This window comes from Procambarus clarkii, chromosome 19 (assembly GCF_040958095.1).
Source record: "Procambarus clarkii isolate CNS0578487 chromosome 19, FALCON_Pclarkii_2.0, whole genome shotgun sequence".
Lineage (NCBI taxonomy): Eukaryota > Metazoa > Arthropoda > Malacostraca > Decapoda > Cambaridae > Procambarus > Procambarus clarkii.
This window is the reverse complement of record NC_091168.1, coordinates 32,867,790-32,884,451: the sequence shown is the minus strand read 5'-3', so window position 1 is coordinate 32,884,451 and position 16,662 is coordinate 32,867,790. Positions and strand designations below refer to the sequence as shown.

At 41.9% G+C, this 16,662-nt stretch overlaps 1 protein-coding gene across 1 annotated transcript in view; it reads right to left on the bottom strand.

Moving 5' to 3' along the window:
• The window catches only part of LOC123757453 (membrane progestin receptor gamma), a 55,929-nt gene extending 48,274 nt beyond the window's left edge, over nucleotides 1-7,655 (bottom strand). Inside the window, exon 1 of the mRNA XM_045741081.2 lies at nucleotides 7,522-7,655. The gene's annotated coding sequence lies outside the window, so the exon portion shown is untranslated. The remainder of the gene's footprint in view (nucleotides 1-7,521) is intronic.
• Nucleotides 7,656-16,662: the final 9,007 nt, after the last annotated feature.

Below are 16,662 nucleotides of genomic sequence, written 5' to 3'. Positions count from 1 at the left end.
TAGTTCTGGGACTAGCCTTGTGGCATACCTCTGAACTTTTTCCAGCTTCGTCTTGTGCTTGACAAGGTACGGGCTCCATGCTGGGGCCGCATACTCCAGGATTGGTCTTACATATGTGGTATACAAGGTTCTGAATGATTCCTTACTCAGGTTCCTGGAGTCAGTTCTCACGTCAGCCAGCCTTGCATACGCCGCAGACGTTATTCTTTTGATGTGGGCTTCAGGAGACAGGTTTGGCGTGATATCAACTCCTAGATCTTTCTCTCTGTCAGTTTCGTGAGGGACTCCATCTCCCATTCGGTATCCTGTGTCTGGCCTCCTGTTTCTACCGCCTAGTTTCATTACCTTACATTTACTTGGGTTGAACTTGAGTAGCCATTTGTTGACCATTCATTTAGTTTGTCAAGGTCGTCTTGTAGCCTCCTACTATCTTCCTCCGTCTTAATCCTTCTCATATTTTTTTGCATCATCAGCAAACATTGAGAGGAACGAGTCCATTCCCTCTGGGAGACCATTTACATATATCAGTAACAGTACAGGTCCAAGGACTAATCCCTGTGGGACTCCACTGGTGTGTACTCACCTAATTGTACTCATCTAATTGTGCTTGCGGGGGTTGAGCTCTGGCTCTTTGGTCCCGCCTTTCAACCGTCAATCAACAGGTGTACAGGTTCCTGAGCCTATTTGGCTCCATCATATCTACACTTGAAACTGTGTATGGAGTCAGCCTCCACCACATCACTTCCTAATGCATTCCATTTGTCAACCACTCTGACACTAAAAAAGTTCTTTCTAATATCTCTGTGGCTCATTTGGGCACTCAGTTTCCACCTGTGTCCCCTAGTGCGTGTACCTCTTGAGTTAAATAGCCTGTCATTATCTACCCCATCGATTCCCTTGAGAATCTTGAATGTGGTGATCATGTCTCCACTAACTCTTCCGTCTTCCAACGAAGTGAGGTTTAATTCCCATATTCTCTCCTCGTAGCTCATACCTCTGAGCTCGGGTATTAGTCAAACCTTTGAACTTTTTCCAGTTTAGTCTTATGCTTGACTAGATATGGACTCCATGCTGGAGCCGCACACTCCAGGATTGGTCTGACATATGTGGTATAAAATGTTCTGAAAGATTCCTTACACAAGTTTCTAAAGGCCGTTCTTATGTTAGCCAACCTGGCATATGCTGCTGATGTTATCCTCTTGATATGAGCTTCAGGGGACAGGTCTGGCGTGATATCAACCCCCAGGTCTTTCTCTCTCTCTGACTCCTGAAGTATTTCATCTCCCAAATGATACCTTGTATCTGGTCTCCTGCTTCCTACCCCTATCTTCATTACATTACATTTGCTTGGGTTAAACTCTAACAACCATTTGTTCGACCATTCCTGCAGCTTGTCCAGGTCTTCTTGAGGCCTCAAGCTGTCCTCCTCTGTCTTAATCCTTCTCATAATTTTGGTCAGCAAACATTGAGAGGAATGAGTCTATACCCTTCGGGAGATCATTTACGTATATCAGAAACAGGATAGGTCCGAGTACAGTGCCCTGTGGGACTCCACTGGTGGCTTCACGCCAATCTGAGGTCTCACCTCTCACTGTAACTCTCTGCTTCCTATTGCTTAGGTACTCCCTTATCCACTGGAGCGCCCTACCAGTTACTCCTGCCTGTTTCTCCAGCTTATGTACCAGCCTCTTATGGGCTACTGTGTCAAAGGCTTTCCGACATTCCAAAAAAATGCAGTCTTTCCTTCAGTCCTTCCTTCTCTTGCAGTGCAGTCCTTCTCTTTCTTGCTTAATCTTTGTCACCTGATCGTAGAAGTCTATTAAGCCTGTAAGGCAAGATTTACCCTCCCTGAACCCATGATGATGGGTTGTCACGAAGTCCCTTCTCTCCAGATGACTGAAAACGGATGAGGTGTGTGTGTGTGTGTAATTACCTAAGTGTAGTTACAGAGCTACGCTCGTGGTGTCCCGTCTTCCCAGCACTCTTTGTCATATAACGCTTTGAAGCTACTGACGGTCTTGGCCTCCACCACCTTCTCCCCTAACTTGTTCCAACCATCTACCACTCTGTTTGCGAAGGTGAATTTTCTTATATTTCTTCGGCATCTGTGTTTAGCTAGTTTAAATCTATGACCTCTTGTTCTTGAAGTTCCAGGTCTCAGGAAGTCTTCCCTGTCGATTTTATCAATTCCTGTTACTATTTTGTACGTAGTGATCATATCACCTCTTTTTCTTCTGTCTTCTAGTTTTGGCATATTTAATGCTTCTAACCTCTCCTCGTAGCTCTTGCCCTTCAGTTCTGGGAGCCACTTAGTAGCATGTCTTTGCACCTTTTCCAGTTTGTTGATGTGCTTCTTAAGATATGGGCACCACACAACAGCTGCATATTCTAGCTTTGGCCTAACAAAAGTCATGAACAATTTCTTTAGTATATCGTCATCCATGTATTTAAATGCAATTCTGAAGTTAGAAAGCATAGCATAGGCTCCTTGCACAATATTTTTTATGTGGTCCTCAGGTGATAGTTTTCTATCAAGAACCACTCCTAGATCTCTTTCTTTATCAGAATTCTTTAAAGATTTCTCACATAATATATAGGTTGTGTGGGGTCTATGTTCTCCTATTCCACATTCCATAACATGACATTTATTAACATTAAATTCCATTTGCCAAGTGGCGCTCCATGTACTTATTTTGTCCAGGTCATCTTGAAGGGCATGACAATCATCTAAGTTTCTTATCCTTCCTATTATCTTAGCATCATCAGCAAACATGTTCATATAATTCTGTATACCAACTGGTAGATCATTTATGTAGACAATAAACATCACTGGTGCAAGAACTGAACCCTGTGGTACTCCACTTGTGACATTTCTCCATTCCGATACATTGCCTCTGATTACTGCCCTCATTTTTCTATCAGTCAGAAAATTTATCATCCATGTTAGAAGCTTACCTGTCACCCCTCCAATATTTTCCAGTTTCCAGAACAACCTCTTATGTGGAACTCTGTCGAAAGCCTTTTTTAGGTCCAGATAGATGCAGTCAACCCAACCATCTCTTTCCTGTAATATCTCTGTGGCTCGATCATAGAAACTGAGTAAATTCGATACACAGGATCTTCCAGATCGAAAACCATACTGTCTGTCTGATATTATATCATTTCTCTCCAGGTGTTCTACCCATTTAGTTTTGATTAGCTTTTCCAATACTTTCACTATTACACTTGTCAATGATACAGGTCTATAATTGAGGGGGTCTTCCCTGCTGCCACTTTTGTAGATTGGAACTATGTTAGCCTGTTTCCACACGTCTGCTACGATTCCTGTACACAGGGATGCCTGAAAGATCAGGTGAAGTGGAATGCTGAACTCAGATGCACATTCTCTTAGAACCCATGGTGAAACGCCATCTGGGCCAGCTGCTTTGTTCTTCCCGAGCTCCTTTAGCATATTTTCCACTTCGTCTCTAGACACCTCTATCCGCTCTATGTTGTTCTCTGGAATTTTTATTGTGTCTGGTTCTCTGAATATTTCATTTTGTACAAACACACTTTGGAACTTTTCATTTAATGTTTCAAACATTTCCTTTTCATTTTCCGTGAATCTGTTTCCCATTTTCAACCTCTGGATATTATCCTTTACCTGCAATTTGTTGTTTATGAATTTGTAGAATAGGCCCGGTTCTGTTTTACATTTATCTGCTATCCCTTTTTCAAAATTTCTTTCTGCCTCTCTCCTCACTGCTGTATAATTGTTTCTCGCATCTTTGTATCGCTGGTATGTTTGGGGGTTTGGCCTCTTCCTATACTGATTCCATTTTTGTGTCTTTTGGTCTCTTGCCCTCTCACAATTTCTGTCGAACCAATCCTGTTTTCTGGCCCTGCATCTCTGTTTTGGTATGAATGTTTGTGTGCCTTCCTCGTATAGTTTTAAAAATTTGGCATACATTTCATTTACTTCCCTGCCTAGCAACAATTCTGTCCAATTACACTCATTAAAAAAATTTCGAAGTTCCCCATAGTTGCCTCTCCTTAAATCGAGTTTATCAACTGTTTCAATGTCCCCATTTTCTTCTAGATGATATCTTAAAGCATATTTAATGTCTAACAGGACGTGATCACTCTTTCCCAAGGGAGGAAGGTACTGGATGTCAAAAATCTCTTCTTCTTTCCTGGTGAATACTAGATCCAGTACTGACGGTATATCTCCTTCCCTCATTCTTGTGGCTTGCTTTATGTGTTGATACAAGAATGTCTCCAGAATGAGGTTCACAAATCTGCATGTCCAAAAGTCCTCCGTTCTTGCTTCATAGGCCTCCCAGTCTATTGCTCTAAAGTTGAAGTCCCCCAGTATCAACAGTCGTGATTTATCTTTATCTGCTTGTACAATAATATCTCTCATGACCATTTGTGTGTGTGTGTGTGTGTGTGTGTGTGTGTGTGTGTGTGTGTGTGTGTGTGTGTGTGTGTGTGTGTGTGTGTGTGTGTGTGTGTGTACTCACCTAGTTGTGTTTGCGCACTCACTAGAAACTGTGTATGGAGTCAGCCTCCACCACATCACTTCCTAATGCATTCCATCTGTTAACCACTCTGACACTAAAAAAGTTCTTTCTAATATCTCTTTTATCTCTTAATATCTCTTATCTTTAATATGCACACATATCTGTGTGTGTGTGTACGAGAGAGAACGAGAGATGTATTTGTTTTCGAATCTAGCATATTTAAAAAAAAAATAAAAAAATTCCTATATACGTGAAAGTTACCTAGATCGAATTCCGTGGATCAACATCTCCTTGGCCCGGTCTCCACCAGGCCTAGTGGGGTTGGTGATCTGATCAACCAGACTGTTAGACGCTGCCGCCCCCAGGCTGACGTAGCTAGCCAGAGTTGAGCTGCGGCTCTTGGGTCCCGCCTCTCAACTTTCCAATCAACATAAACAAGTCAAGATCACTACCAAAGGAATATATTACGTTTAAAGTGTTTTCTCTTATATGAATTTTTTTAAGAGAAATTAATTTTCTGTACAAAATAAATGAAAATTATTCATTTTGTACAGATAAGAATTGTGTAATAAATGTATTTTCTTCTCCGAGACCACAGGTGCCTACACCTGCACCAGAGGTGTGGTACTCCTCTATATTCAGAGGCTCTATATATTGGGGCTCTATATGTTGAGACTATATATTGAGATTCTCTATATATTGATAGACTATATATTGAGAGGATCAATATATTGAGAGCCTCTATACATTGAGAGGTTCTATGTACTGAGAGGCTCTATATATTGAGAAGCTCTATATACTAGGAGGCTCTATATATTGAGAAGCTCTATATACTGGGAGGCTCTATATATTGAGAAGTTCTATATACTGGGAGGCTCTATACTGGGAGGCTCTATATACTGGGAGGTTCTATATAATGAGAGACCCTATATATTGAGAGGCTCTATATATTGAGAGGTTCTATGTACTGAGATGCTCTATATACTGAGAGGCTCTATATATTGCGAGGTTCTATATATTGAGAAGCTCTATACTATGAGGCACTATATATTGAGCTCTATATACTGGGAGGCTCTATATATTGAGAGGCTATACTGGGAGGCTCTATATATTGAGCTCAATATACTGGGAGGGTCTATATATTGAGAGGCTATACTGGGAGGCTCTATATACTGGGAGGTTCTATATACTGGGAGGCTCTATATATTGATAGGCTCTATATACTGGAAGGCTCTATATATTGAGAAGCTCTATATACTGGGAGGCTCTATATATTGATAGGCTCTATATACTGGAAGGCTCTATATATTGAGAAGCTCTATATACTGGGAGGCTCTATATTTGAGAAGCTCTATATACTGAGGCTCTATATTGAGCTCTATATAGAGCTCTATATACAGGGAGGCTCTATATATTGAGAAGCTCTATATACTGGGAGGCTCTATATATTGAGAAGCTCTATATACTGGGAGGCTCTATATATTGAGAAGCTCCATATACTGGGAGGCTCCATATACTGGGAGGCTCTATACTCTGAGAGGCTCTATATACTGAGAAGCTCTATATACTGGGAGGCACTATATAGAGAGAGGCTCTATATATAGGCTCTATATACTGGGAGGCTCTATATATAGAGGGCCCTATATACTGGGAGGCTCTATATACTGAGAGGCTCTATATACTGAGAAGCTCTATATGCTGAGAGGCTCTATACCCTGAGAGGCTCTATACGCTGAGAGGCTCTATATGAGAGGCTCTATACACTGAGAGGCACTATACACTGAGACGCTCTATACACTGGGAGGCTCTATATGAGAGGCTCTATACACTGAGAGGCTCTATACACTGAGTTTCTATACACTGAGAGGTTCTATATACCGAAAGGCTCTATACACTGAGGCTCTATATACTGAAAGGCTCTATACACTGAGAGGCTCTATACACACTGAAAGGCTCTATACACTGAGAGGCTCTATATACTGAAAGGCTCTACACTGAGAGGTTCTATATACTGAAAGGCTCTATACACTGAGAGGCTCTATACACTGAAAGGCTCTATACAGTGAGAGGCTCTATACACTGAAAGGCTCTATACACTGAGAGGCTCTATACACTGAGAGGCACTATACAGTGAGAGGCTCCATACACTGAAAGGCTCTATACAGTGAGAGGCTCTATACAGTGAGAGGCTCCATACACTGAAAGGCTCTATACAGTGAGAGGCTCTATACACTGAGAGGCACTATACAGTGAGAGGCTCTATACCGTGAGAGGCTCTATACACTAAGATGCTCTATACACTGAGAGGCACTATACAGTTGGAGGCTCTATACAGTGAGAGGCTCTATACCGTGAGAAGCTCTATACACTAAGATGCTCTATACACTGAGAGGCACTATACAGTTGGAGGCTCTATACAGTGAGTTGCTCTATACAGTGAGAGGCTCTATATACCGAGGGACACAATACACTGAGAGGCTCTATACAGTGAGAGGCTCTATACAGTGAGTGGCTCTATACAGTGAGAGGCTCTATATACTGAGGGACACTATACACTGAGAGGCTCTATACAGTGAGAGGCTCTATATACTGAGGGACACTATACACTGAGAGGCTCTATACAGTGAGAGGCTCTATACACTGAGAGGCTCTATACAGTGAGAGGCTCTATACACTGAGAGGCACTATACAGTGAGAGGCTCTATACATAGCTCTGCATGGCCATAAGCGCCCATATACCTCTCTTGTCTCCGTAACTATTGATTTTGTGGAGATCACTTGTGAGTGCCTCAGGCCCCGCCACACTCCAAGTGCCTCAGGTGGACCCAGGGTGCCATACGAGTGTATTATGGCACTCCTGGCACCCAGGAATTGGGCGTGTACCCACACAAACGATGTGGAACCACTTGTTAACTACACCCTTGTTCGCGCGATGGCACTTCTCCCTCTAGCGGGGTTGTCATGAGATGTCGGGATATTGGTCCAAGTGTTGAAGACAAGATGCAGCTGATCTACGTACCTCCTTCTTTATACAGGGGTGTAAATAGTGTGTAATCAAATGGAGTTGGTAGAGAGGAACCTACATCCGTCCTCACCAGTGACTAGCGGGAGACTGTTGCTTCTGCGCCCTGACGTCTCGTACACCATCTCCCGTCCCTACGCATCACGCCGCTGCCAAACGCACGATCTAGTAAACAAATCACTCTTGCCTCAACAAAGATATGATATAATACATAACATGTATGTGTTTTTTTTTTTTTAGCGAATTTCTAGACTACGTGAAACATATTTTAGTTTTAAGTAGGTCGGTATTATATTAAAACGTTTGTAAATATGGGTTATTACTTGGTAGTGTCTGCTAGCAGAATCAGCTGTTATTATTTCCATTGAAGAGACTAACGTACACACACACTCATTAGCTCCTGAAGCTCTCACTATCTCATTCATCCTTCATGAATCTTATGTACATACCAACGAATAATCATAAAAATGTATGATTTATTGCCAAAATATTAATCTAAATTAGTATGTATCCGCTCTGTTGTTTCATGTATAAGGCAGCTCCAGCAACCTCAACCAATGCTGTGCAAATTTTCAATTCATTATGCAATATTCATTTTCATACCTTAATGATATTTGATTTTTATCTGTCGATCAAACACTGATTAAATCGAAATTCTAGTTTATTATCAATTTGTACATAACATCAATGATATATATATATATATATATATATATATATATATATATATATATATATATATATATGTATATATATATATATATATATATATATATATATATGTATATATATATATATATATATATATATATGTATATATATATATATATATATGTATATATATATATATATATATATATATATAAATATATATATATGTATATATATATATATATATATATATATATATATATGTATATATATATATATATATATATATATATATGTATATATATATATATATATATATATATATATATATATATGTATATATATATATATATATATATATATATATATATATGTATATATATATATATATATATATATATATATGTATATATATATATATATATGTATATATATATATATATATATATATATATATATATATATATATATATATATATATATATATATATATATGCGAACAAGCCTGAATGGTCCCCAGGACAATATGCAACTGAAAACTCACACCCCAGAAGTGACTCGAACCCATACTCCCAGAAGCAACGCAACTGGTATGTACAAGACGTCTTGTACATACCAGTTGCGTTGCTTCTGGGAGTATGGGTTCGAGTCACTTCTGGGGTGTGAGTTTTCAGTTATATATATATATATATATATATATATATATATATATATATATATATATATATATATATATATATATATATATATATATGCGGAAAATCCACAGAGAAATATGAAATGAGGTGAACGTTTCGGCTTGTTAAAGCCTTTGTCAACACCAGACTGACTCACCTCTCACCTCATTTCATATTTCTCTGTGGATTTTCCGCATAAAATGATCAGTGTTTTGTGATCGTCAATTGCATATATATATATATATATATATATATATATATATATATATATATATATATATATATAACCATTCAGGCTTGTTCGCATATATATATATATATATATATATATATATATATATATATATATATATATATATATATATATATATATATATAACCATTCAGGCTTGTTCGCATATATATATATATATATATATATATATATATATATATATATATATATATATATATATATATATGCGAACAAGCTGGAATGGTCCCCAAGTATATATGCAAATGAAAACCCCACACCCCCAGAAGTGACTCGAACCCGGACCTCCAGGAGCACATTGCAACTGGTGTCACGGTACCTTAATCCACTCGACCATCAGTGACATCACACACGTTCGAGTCACGCATTTCCTCTCTGGATCACGACACTGAGGCGCTGGAACAGAAAACTGGCCGCTCTTGAGTCTTTAGTTTTCCTAATGAGTTCCTCACCCACCTAACCTTTAGGAACTTAAGTGCACATTTACCCCAGGCGCCCAGAGTCTCAGAGCCTATCGGCAAGAACCTGTAACAACATTTTAGGTCCCTGTACTTGTTGGTTTTCTGGGTCTCCCTGAAGCTGGCCGCCCCGCCTCCCTCAGCTATGCTGTAAGGTTGATAGGTATCAGCCAATGTAGATGCACAGGTGTAGTCCCATACGACCTGTTTACCTTCCCTCCATGGTTGCAGGGTGACTCCATCTGGACGTTTGTGACTGTTGTCAGGTCTGCGCAACTGAGGTTCCCTTTGTGCTGGACACCCAGCTGTGGCCAAACTTCTCTTGATGATGTCATTGACTGCTTCATGTCTGGCAATCTTTCCCTGTGTCTAACGACAGATGAGACCATGTTGACCAGACCACACACTAGAAGTTGAAGGGACGACGACGTTTCGGTCCGTCCTGGACCATTCTCAAGTCGATTGTCTTGAGAATGGTCCAGGCAATCGACTTGAGAATGGTTCAGGACGGACCGAAACGTCGTCGTCCCTTCAACTTCTACTGTGGTCTGGTCAACATACTTCAGCCACGTTATTGTGACTCATCGCCTGCAGATGAGACCATGGCTGCCGTATTGGTCTGCCCGTGCATGGCCGTAAACACACCGGTGTTCGGTGGAGATAGGGGCGGCAAGGCGCAGAGCAACACCAATACTTAGGGTCCGATGGTCCAGGCGGGTGCCCAAGGCGGAATAAGGGACTGCCAACAGGAAGTCCCCAGCATGGGGAGCTTGCGCAGCTAGGAGACGCGCTTTGTCCTTCCAAGATCTTGGTTTAATTGGAAGAGGATTTCTCCAAATGTCATTTTTGTTCGAGGTAAACTAAAAGAAATAATTATCTGTAGAATGTATTACACTTATTATAAATTTACTCAACGTTTCCAACCTACATGGTTCTCAAGTAAATAGGACAGTTGTTATTTAAGATTCAGCTACTCGGAACAAAAAGTTTCAAGTAGCACGGGCTATGGTGAGCCCGTAGTGGACTTACATGACACAGGAGCTGGGCAGTATGAGGATATGACAGTATTGATTGATTGATAAAGATTAAGCCACCCAAGAGGTGCCACAGGCATGAATAGCCCCTAAGATCATGATTGACCGATGACGATTAAGCTACCCAAGAGGTGGCACGGGCATGAATAGCCCACAAGTGGTAGATTTTTTGGAGTGAATGTGATCTTTAGTCGTGAAAGGATATACTGTGTGCTGAGCTCGCTTTTAAGTCGTCACTCCTTACTATGAGGCTGCTATTGCGGGGGAGGATACTGCTTGACAGTATTTATGAGGGTGACCAGCTGCTGGACACCTATTTTTTGACCAGAAAAGAGGCTTCAGGGTGGTTACTGCAAGATTCAGGGACTCCTGAAGCTCTTCTAAGGTAGTTGGTGTACTTGCGTGCCTCCTACGTCCTCGTAAAAACTTGTGGGTTGAGTATTATGAGAACTTTATTGCAAAACTTAATTGGTCCTAAACTGGCAAAGTTTGATTCCTGTCAACACCATTAGTGCCACAGTCTGCCATAGTTTCAGACCTGGAAATTCTGTCGTAGTTTCAGACCTGGATAAACTACCATGGTTTCAGACCTGGATAAACTACCATGGATTCAGACCTGGATAAACTACCATGGATTCAGACCTGGATAAACTACCACGGATTCAGACCTAGTAAGTCTGATTTGCCCCCCACACACAATTCAATATTAGAGTATACTTTAAGTATAAACACACAGGAATACTTCTCTCAGTATTTTATGCATATTTCAACAAAACTGTTTTCTCTCACTGTATATATAATCATACATATCAACATAGTCATTTTTAAGACAATTTCCCGAAAATTCCCGCGAAAGCAAAACAAAATCTGGCTGTCCGGCGTACTTAGCCTAGTCATCAACCTAAATAAATTATTTAGCCTCACGGATAATTATAATAGCCTAACCCGCATGATAGTTGGCGCAGTTAAAATAATTGGAGTGTAACACGGTATATGTAAAAGAGGTCTAGCTAGGTCTTTCACCGTGTTCAGAGTCATGTGTATTCAGGGCCGGATGTAAATGTTTCTGAACTACTCAAGAGCTAAACACGTCCATGTATAGACAATTCAAATCTTAACAATGTGATTATTTATCAAAGTTTTACTATGCATGATTTTGTAAAGGAATATCTTGAGCCAATATTCCTATATTTATGTTTTAATTCCTTTTTTTCCAGAAAATAACACCATATATATATATATATATATATATATATATATATATATATATATATATATATATATATAAGCATCCAAAAATTACTATAGCTTATAATCAAATATTAGTACGTACGGAAATAATTCATAATTAGTTCAGGGAAAAGTAATCAAAAACTAATTACAAGAAAGTATTAGTAAAATATTTGGAAAAAAATATTAGTATTATATAAAAGCAGCCCATATACACAGCTCAAACATATATGGAGGTTGATGGGCCTTAAGCCCAACACCAAACTTGATGGTTGGAACCTCTACACTGAGTTTGTGAACACTGAGTGAACGCCTTGTGTGGGTGAACACATTGGTGAACACAATGACTGGTGAGCATATTGACTGGTGAACACACTGACTGGTGAGCACATTGACTGGTGAACACACTGACTGGTGAACACACAGGGCGGTGAACACACTGACTGGTGAACACACTGACTGGTGAGCACATTGACTGGTGAACACACTGACTGGTGAACACACTGACTGGTGAACACACAGGGCGGTGAACACACTGACTGGTGAACACTGACTGGTGAGCACATTGACTGGTGAACACACTGACTGGTGAACACACAGGGCGGTGAACACACAGGGGCGGTGAACACACTGACTGGTGAACACACAGGGCGGTGAACACACAGGGGCGGTGAACACACTGACTGGTGAACACACTGACTGGTGAGCACATTGACTGGTGAACACACTGGTGAACACACTGACTGGTGAACACACTGACTGGTGAACACACTGACTGGTGAACACACTGACTGGTGAACACACTGGTGAACACACTGACTGGTGAACACACTGACTGATGAACACATTGACTGGTGAACACAATGACTGGTGAACACACTGACGTGAACACACTGACTGGTGAACACATTGGTGAACACACTGACTGGTGAACACACTGACGTGAACACACTGACTGGTGAACACACTGACTGGTGAACACACTGACTGGTGAACACATTGACTGGTGAACACATTGACTGGTGAACACATTGACTGGTGAACACACTGACTGGTGAACACATTGACTGGTGAACACATTGACTGGTGAACACACTGACTGGTGAACACATTGACTGGTGAACACACTGGTGAACACACTGACTGGTGAACACACTGCCTGGTGAACACACTGCCTGGTGAACACATTGACTGGTGAACACATTGACTGGTGAACACATTGACTGGTGAACACATTGACTGGTGAACACACTGACTGGTGAACACATTGACTGGTGAACACACTGACTGGTGAACACATTGACTGGTGAACACACTGACTGGTGAACACACTGACTGGTGAACACACTGACTGGTGAACACACTGACTGGTGAACACACTGACTGGTGAACACATTGACTGGTGAACACACTGACTGGTGAACACACTGACTGGTGAACACACTGACTGGTGAACACACTGACTGGTGAACACATTGACTGGTGAACACACTGACTGGTGAACACACTGACTGGTGAACACACTGACTGGTGAACACATTGACTGGTGAACACATTGACTGGTGAACACATTGACTGGTGAACACACTGACTGGTGAACACACTGCCTGGTGAACACACTGACTGGTGAACACATTGACTGGTGAACACATTGACTGGTGAACACATTGACTGGTGAACACACTGACTGGTGAACACACTGACTGGTGAACACATTGACTGGTGAACACACTGACTGGTGAACACACTGACTGGTGAACACACTGACTGGTGAACACACTGACTGGTGAACACATTGACTGGTGAACACACTGACTGGTGAACACACTGACTGGTGAACACATTGACTGGTGAACACACTGCCTGGTGAACACACAGGGCGGTGAACACAAAGGAGGACAACCCCGCCTCCCTCCACTGCATAGAAAACCCCCCTACCCCAAACCCTCCCTGCCCCCACTCAAATGTTCAGCAAAATCTCCCTCCCCCCACACCCAATCCCCACCCTTCTACCCCTCCCCTCCTCCCGAGTCCTCCCTCCCCCCCTTTCCTTCCCGTCCTCCCTCCCCTTTCACCCCATACCCTCCCTGTCCCTCCCCCTTCACTGGATCCCCCGCCCCTCCTCATCCCAGTATCCTCTGAGACCCTGTTATCCACCTCACAGGTCCTCACACCCATGGAGCAGCCTCCCCCACCAGCAGAACACTCACCAAGGAGGCGATTTGAGAAGGGACAGAAGAAAGTGAGCCTCAAAGCGATGTACACAAACATAGATGGAATTACAAATAAAGCAAATGAGCTTGGAGAACTGGTACTAGAGGAAAACCCAGACATAATAGCCCTCACAGAAACAAAGATCACGAAAACGATAACAAATGCAGTGTTCCCACAGGACTATTATGTTATGAGGAAAGAGAGGGAAGGAAGAGGTGGGGGTGGTGTAGCTCTGCTGGTAAGACAAGGCTGGTATTTTGAGGAGATGGATATTCAGGGCTGCGAAGGTTTCAGTGACTACATAGCAGGTACTGTAACAAATGGAGGGAAAAAAAATTATAGTCGCAGTCATATATAATCCACCACCAAATGACAGAAGACCTAGACAGGAATATGATAGAAACAACATGGCCACCATTAACATAATAGAAAGAGCAGCTTCTGTTGCTAGCAGGAATGGATCTGGACTACTAATTATGGGAGACTTCAACCATGGGAAGATAGATTGGAAGAACAGAGACCCGCATGGAGGACCAGAAACATGGAGAGCTAAGCTGCTGGACGTGGCAACAAGAAACTTTCTAAGCCAGCACACCAAAGAACCAACAAGAATGAGAGGAGAAGATGAACCAGCAATGCTTGATTTGATATTTACCCTAAATGAATGGGATATAAGGGAAGTTAAGATGGAAGCGCCCTTGGGAATGAGTGATCACAGTGTATTGAACTTTGAGTACCTGGTAGAGCTAGGACTTATCTCCCCCCAAAAAGAACTAGGAATCAAAAGGCTGGCATACCGAAAGGGGAATTATGAACAGATGAGAAGTTTCCTAAGTGAAATACCTTGTGACACAGACCTCAGAGACAAGTCTGTACAGGGTATGATGGACTATGTTACCCAAAAGTGTCAGGAGGCAGTAAACAGGTTCATCCCGGCCCAAAGGGAAAAATCCGAGAAGCAACAGAAGAATCCATGGTATAATAGGGCATGTATGGAAGCGAAGAAACTGAACAAAAAGGCGTGGAGGAACTTCCGGAATAACAGAACACCAGAAAGCAGAGAGAGATACCAGAGAACCAGGAATGAGTACGTCAGGGTGAGAAGAGAAGCAGAGAAAAATTTTGAAAATGATATAGCAAACAAAGCCAAGACCGAACCAAAGCTACTCCACAGTCACATCAGAAGGAAAACAACAGTGAAAGAACATGTATTGAAACTTAGAACAGGCGAGGACAGGTATACAGAGAATGACAGAGAGGTGTGTGAGGAACTCAACAAGAGGTTCCAGGAGGTCTTCACAATAGAACAAGGTGAGGTCACTGTGCTAGGAGAAAGGGAGGTAAACCAGGCGGCCTTGGAGGAGTTCGAAATTACGAGAGAGGAGGTCAAGAGACACCTGCTGGATCTGGATGTTAGAAAGGCTGTTGGTCCAGATGGGATCTCACCATGGGTACTGAAAGAGTGTGCAGAGGCACTTTGCCTGCCACTCTCCATAGTGTATAGTAAGTCACTAGAGACGGGAGACCTACCAGAAATATGGAAGACGGCGAATGTGGTCCCAATATACAAAAAGGGCGACAGACAAGAGGCACTGAACTACAGGCCAGTGTCCTTGACTTGTATACCATGCAAGGTGATGGAGAAGATCGTGAGAAAAAACCTGGTAACACATCTGGAGAGAAGGGACTTCGTGACAAATCGCCAACATGGATTCAGGGAGGGTAAATCTTGCCTTACAGGCTTGATAGAATTCTACGATCAGGTGACACAGATTAAGCAAGAAAGAGAGGGCTGGGCGGACTGCATTTTCTTGGATTGTCGGAAAGCCTTTGACACAGTACCGCATAAGAGGCTGGTACATAAGCTGGAGAGACAGGCAGGTGTAGCTGGTAAGGTGCTCCAGTGGATAAGGGAGTATCTAAGCAATAGGAAGCAGAGAGTTACGGTGAGGGGTGAGACCTCCGATTGGCGTGAAGTCACCAGTGGAGTCCCACAGGGCTCTGTACTCGGTCCTATCTTGTTTCTGATATATGTAAATGATCTCCCGGAGGGTATCGATTCATTTCTCTCAATGTTTGCGGACGATGCTAAAATTATGAGAAGGATTAAAACAGAAGAGGACTGTTTGAGGCTTCAAGAAGACCTAGACAAGCTGAAGGAATGGTCGAACAAATGGTTGTTAGAGTTTAACCCAACCAAATGTAATGTAATGAAGATAGGTGTAGGGAGCAGGAGGCCAGATACAAGGTATCATCTGGGAGAGGAAATTCTTCAGGAGTCAGAGAAGGAAATAGACTTGGGGGTTGATATCACGCCAGACCTGTCTCCTGCAGCACATATCAAGCGGATAACATCAGCGGCATATGCCAGGCTGGCCAACATACGAACGGCATTCAGAAACTTGTGTAAAGAATCATTCAGAACTTTGTATACCACATATGTCAGGCCAATCCTGGAGTATGCAGCCCCAGCATGGAGTCCATATCTAGTCAAGGATAAGATTAAACTAGAAAAGGTTCAAAGGTTTGCCACCAGACTAGTACCCGAGCTGAGAGGTATGAGCTACGAGGAGAGACTACGGGAATTAAACCTCACTTCGCTGGAAGACAGAAGAGTTAGG